Source organism: Tachyglossus aculeatus, chromosome X1 (assembly GCF_015852505.1).
Source record: "Tachyglossus aculeatus isolate mTacAcu1 chromosome X1, mTacAcu1.pri, whole genome shotgun sequence".
Classification (NCBI taxonomy): Eukaryota; Metazoa; Chordata; class Mammalia; order Monotremata; family Tachyglossidae; genus Tachyglossus; species Tachyglossus aculeatus.
This window is the reverse complement of record NC_052101.1, coordinates 104,643,892-104,649,729: the sequence shown is the minus strand read 5'-3', so window position 1 is coordinate 104,649,729 and position 5,838 is coordinate 104,643,892. Positions and strand designations below refer to the sequence as shown.

Below are 5,838 nucleotides of genomic sequence, written 5' to 3'. Positions count from 1 at the left end.
TTCCTATTGTGTTTAATTTTTACCCTAGGCATTTAAAATTTGGAAAACTATGGCTCACTGTGTATATTTTTGTTTAATTTGGCTTCATTTTTTAAAAAAAGACATTTATTTGATACAGGGTAGGTACTCAATTGGGTTGGACAGAGTCTCTAAGCCACATGGTGCTCACAGTCTAGGTAGGGGGGAGAGAAGGAGAACTGAGGCACAGAGAAGTTGTTACTTGCCCAACATCACACAGCAGGCAAGAGACAGATCTGGGATTAGAATCCAAGTCTGCTGATGCCCAGGTCTGTGCTCTTTCCATTAGGCAGTTATTTTTTGTGGTATTTAAGTGCTTACTATGTACCAGGCTGCCTCTCAGGGTCACACCTGGAGAGTTTCTAGTACTTTACCAGTCTTGACTATGGGAGGGAGAGTCAAGCAGAGGCATACCCATTCCATTCCTAGCTTGGCCAGTGGCTAGCAAGTGGAAGGCAATCTGCTACAAGTCAAAACTCACCTGCGCTGGGCAGCAGCTGCATGGAAGAGAGTCAAGGGTGGAGGCTCAGGTTTACTGCATGGAAGGAGGCAATGGTAAACCGCTTCTGTATTTTTACCAAGAAAACTCTCTGGATACACTACCAGAATGATTTCTGATGGAGGTGGGGCGTTCTGGGAGAGGTGTGTCCATGGCGTTGCCATGGGTCAGACATGACTCGACATCATTTTTGAAGATGTCAGTTTATCCTTCTTGGTAAACAGAATAATATATCTTTTCATAGTTGTAATAGAAATGGTATTTATTGGGTTCCCAAAGAATATACTAAGCACTTGGGAAGTTCAACAGTCCACAGTTTTAGTAAGTGGGCTAGGTAGTAGCTAGACTTTATTGTCAATCTCCATTTTCTCTCCCCATTCTACCTTCTACTGCCTGGAAGCAATAGTCTCAAGGCGAGAAAAAATCAAACCATCTCTCAATCAGCCTGATCTTTGCTGTCATTATTTCTACCAGGAAAATGAGTAGCGATTGTTTTAGACTCTAATATTTAAGTTCTAGAAAAGGATCCCTATGTTATATTCATCATTCTGTCCTTTACAGGAAATGCAAAGCCATTCATGAGAGATGATGGGCTGATAGGCCCATAAAATACATTGCAATTTTAATAAATGATGTATGCAACTTCTGTTACCATTCATGCAAAGATGACTGCAGTAATGTCTATTCCTGTATCTTCAAATAGAGATTTTGAGACTATTAACAAGGAATGGCTGCTCTGCATTCCTGTTTATGTGCTCTTGTTCCAATAAATGAGATTATTTTATTAATTTTTAAACATTGTTTTCCTTTGACAACTTAATAATTAGAACTCACACCAATATTTTACCATTATCATCTTCTGAACTGAACCAGCTAAGTAGGTGTTTAAATGTTTAGATAGATGTCCATGTTTCAAGGGCTGTCCAATAAAAATGATAGACATTCAACGTTCATGTTATACACTCAAACACACACATAGAGTGAATGTACATGTCTTTTTTCACGAAAGAAAAAGAGAACCAAGAAGCTCTTTCTTGGTTGTCAACGCCCTTTGGGAGCAGTATTAATTCTTTAGGCCAACATAGAATTATTTTGAATATAAAAAAGTAACACTAAACAATGGCTGGATTGCTCCCTCTCTGAATCTTGACTCAAGAATTACAGTGGAGTCTGCAATATTCAGTCTGGCTTTACAAGTCTCTGGACCATACCCCATTCATGTCCAGTAGTACATCCAACCTGCAATTCAGACATGAATACTAGTCCATCCAGCTTAAACAATACATCTCAGGGTGCCGGAGCTCATTAGCACACCAAAACCTGGAGAGGTGAAGGGTGGCAATGTTAATAGTGGCCCGAGGAGTCAATACAATTTTCAAAAGGATTTAACTTACAACCAGGGAGTAACATAAGCCCCAGGAGACTATATCAATATGGGTAAACTCCTACTTAATGCCTGTACACATTCTTTTCATTTTTTAGTTCTAAAATGCTTTATTTTCTGATAGATGTTTCTCTTTGCTTTGAAAGGAACTGACAGTCTTACTAGCTAATCCCCTAAGAATTCTCATATTCTCATTCTTCCTATCTTATTTTTTCCTTTTTCTCTAGTAGTGTTATCTTTTCTCCTTTTTTATTAGTCTTGTTGCGTATGTATAAAATCCTAGCACAGACCTCATATAAAACATCTCCATCAAATTTATCTTCTTATTCTAGAAAATTCAAGTCTTCCCTCTTATTTACAGCACTCACACTGAAACATCTTTTTTTTTTAAGTGAAGGATACCATAGTCCTTACGGGATAATGCTATAATAAATTATAGAAATTGGGTGTACCTTGAATTATTGAAAAAGAGACTTGGAAGATGGTAAAATCTAAGCATATGCTTGCCCAGACAACTGGAGGTAGAATAAGCACTAATTGACTCTTAAGGGTAAAATTTAGTGAGATGGGCAGGAGTTTAACAGTGTGGCTCCCATTAACAGTAATGAGTGTCACGTGGTGAGATCCCAGTACATCATTCTGAGAATTTACCCCCTTCCTGACTAAACAAAAGAAGTAGTACATAAAGGCTATAATTATTGACTCTTTAAACTAATTATGTCCATTTTGTTTATGTGGCACCTCTATTGATTAGGCTGCTTTTGCTCCCCTGCTCCTCTCCAGTACTTCTCTCCTACTGCCCTCTCTTCAACTCTCCCTTCTTTCTCAGCAGTATCTCAAGAGCAGATCTCCAGTCTTCTCTCAAAATCCTCCCCCTCCCCTTGAGCTCCCAACTCCATCCCTTCACGCATTATTTAATAACAACAATTGTGGTATTTGTTAAGTGCTTACTCTATGCCAAGCACTGAACTAAACAATGGGATAGGTACCAGATAACCAGGTCTCACATGGGGCTCACAGTCTAATTAGGAGGGAGAACTTGTATTGAATCCCCATTTTTGCAGATGAGGGAACTGAGGCACAGAGAAGTAAAGTGACTTTCCCAAAGTCACACAGCAGGTACATGGTGAGCGAAATTAATAATAATACTAATAATAAGAAGAAGAATCATGGTATTTATTAAGTGCTTACTATGTGACAGACACTGTACTATGCACTGGGCTGTGTACAAGCAAATCAGTTTGGACAAAGTCCCTGTGCCACGTAGGGCTCGCACTCTCAATCCCCATTTTACAGATGAGGTAACTGAGGCACAGAGAAGTGAAGTGACTTGCCCAAGGTCACACAGCAGACAAGTGGCAGAGCCAGGATTAGAACCCATGACCTTCTGACTTCCAGGCCTGGGCTCTATCCACTAGGCCATGCTGCTTCTAATAGATTGGAGCCCAGGTCCACTGACTCCAAGGCCAGGCTCTTTTCATTAGGCCACAAATCACTTGCCCACTTCCTTCTTCGTTCCCCAATCTTCATATTCGACTGTTCACTTTCCAATGGCTCCTTCCCCACATGTTCATGTAATATCCTAAAAAAGTATTCCCTCCAGTTATTGCCCCATTCCATCCTACTGTTCCTCTCCAAACTCCTTAAGTAAGTTGTTTACATCTGCTGCCTCCACTACTTCTACTCCAATTCTCTCCTTGATGCCTCCAGTGCATTCATTCATTCATTCAATTGTATTTATTGAGCACTCACTGTATGCAGAGCACTGTACTAAGCACTTGGGAAGTACAAGTCGGCAACATATAGAGATGGCCCCTACCCAACAATGGGCTCACGGTCAAGAAGAGGGAGACAGACAACAGAACAAAACATGTAGACAGGTGTCAAAACCATCAGAATAAATTGAATTATATCTATATGCACATCATTAATAAAACAGAATAGTAAATATGTACAAGTAAAATAGAGTAATAAATCTTTACACATATGTACAAGTGCTGTGGGGAGGGTAAGGAGGTAGGGCCAGGGTTGGCGGGAGGGGGGGGACGATGGGGAGGAGGAAAGGAAAAAGGGGGCTCAGTCTGGAAAGGCCTCCTGGAAGAGGTGAGCTCTCAGTAGGGCTTTGAAAGGAGGAAGAGAGCTAGTTTGGCAGATATGTGGAGGGAGGGCATTCCAGGCCAGGGGAAGGATGTGGGCCGGGGGTTGACAGCAGGACAGGCGAGAATGAGGCCCAGTGAGGAGGTTAGCAGCAGAGGAGTGGAGAGTGCGGGCTGGGCTGTAGAAGGAGAGAAGGGAGGTGAGGTAGAAGGGGGTGATGAGATGGAGAGCCTTGAAGCCAAGAGTGAGGAGTTTTTGCTTGATGCAGCTTCCTCCCCCTTCACTCCATGGAAACCACTCTCTCTATGGTCACCAATGGCCTCCTTCCTTGACCTCTCAGCTATTGACACCATGGACTTCCCCCATCTCTTTGAAATATTATTTAACCTTGGCTTCACTGACACTATACTCTCCTGGTTCTCCTATATCCCTGGAGGCTTCTACTCTGCACATAATAAGCACCTAATAAATACCATTGATTGATTCTCTTTCACAGGATCTTTCCCTACCTCCCACCCTCTAACAGTGGAGGTCTCCTATTTTCCATCTACACTCACTCCCTTGGAGAACTCACTCACTTCCACAGCTTGAACTACCATCTCTATGTGGATGATTTGCAAAACTACATCTCCAGCTCTGATTTTTCTCCTTTTTTGCAGTCCTACATTTCCTTCTGCCATCAGGACATTTGTACTTGAATGTCCCACTGACCCCTCAACCTTAACATGTCTGAAACAGAACTCCTCATCTTCCCACTTAAACCCAGTCCTTGCTCTATCTTTCCCATCACTATAGTAAACACTATACTCTCATTTTCACTAGCCAGTAAACTTGTCATTATTCTAGACCCATCTCTCTCATTCAACTTATATATTCAATCTGTGACCAAATCCTTCTTATTATATCTTCACATCTCTAAAATCCACCCTTTCCTCTCCATCCAAATCACTACCATGTTGATCCAAAGAGTCTCATCTCTGACCTCCATGCCTCCTATCTCTCCCTACTCCAGTCCAAAATTGTTGAGCCCATGTTCCCCCTCCTCAAGAATCTCCAGTGATTGCCCATCCCCTTCCACATCAAACAGAAACTCCTTATCATCAACTTTAAAGTGCTCTCCCCATCCTATGTTACCTCACTGATTTCCCAGTACAATCCAGCCCACACACTTTGCTCCTCTAACGCCAACTTTCTCACTGTACCTCTATCTCATCTATCTTGCTACCAACCCTTTGCTCACGTCCTCCCTCTGGCCTGAAACTTGCTCCCCCTTTATATATGACAGACCACAAATCACTCTTCCCACCTTCAAAGCCTTATGAAAATCACATCTCCTCCACGAAGCCTTCCCGGACTAACCCTCATTTCCCTTGCTCCCTCTCTCTTCTCTATTACTTATGCACTTGGATCTGTATGTTTTAAGCATTTGATATTCACCCACTCTCAGCCCCACAAGACTTGTGTAGATATCCATAATCTCACTCCCTTCTGCGTGCTCCCTTTATTTATCCCCCCTACTGCCCCACAGCACTTATTTACATTTCTGCAATTTATTTAGATTAATTTCTGTCTCTCCCCTCTAGACTGTAAGCTCAATGTGGGCAGGGAATGTGACTGTTTATTGTTATATTGTACTCTCCAAAGTGCTTAGTACAGTGCTCTGCACACAGTAAGCACTCAATAAATACAAATACATGAGTGAATGAATTTATTTTAATGTTTGTCTCTCCCTCTAGATTGCAACCTCCTTATGGGCAGGGAATATGTCTACCAACTCTGTCATATGGTGCTCACCCCAGGGCTTAGTATAGGGCTCTGCACACAGGAAGAACTTAATAAA

At 41.9% G+C, this 5,838-nt stretch overlaps 1 non-coding gene across 1 annotated transcript; it reads left to right on the top strand.

Moving 5' to 3' along the window:
• Positions 1-351: 351 nt before the first annotated feature.
• LOC119920172 lies at positions 352-489 on the top strand. The gene has a single exon (XR_005447936.1). It is a non-coding gene; the product is annotated as a small nucleolar RNA SNORA7 (small nucleolar RNA).
• The last annotated feature ends 5,349 nt before the right edge of the window (positions 490-5,838 follow it).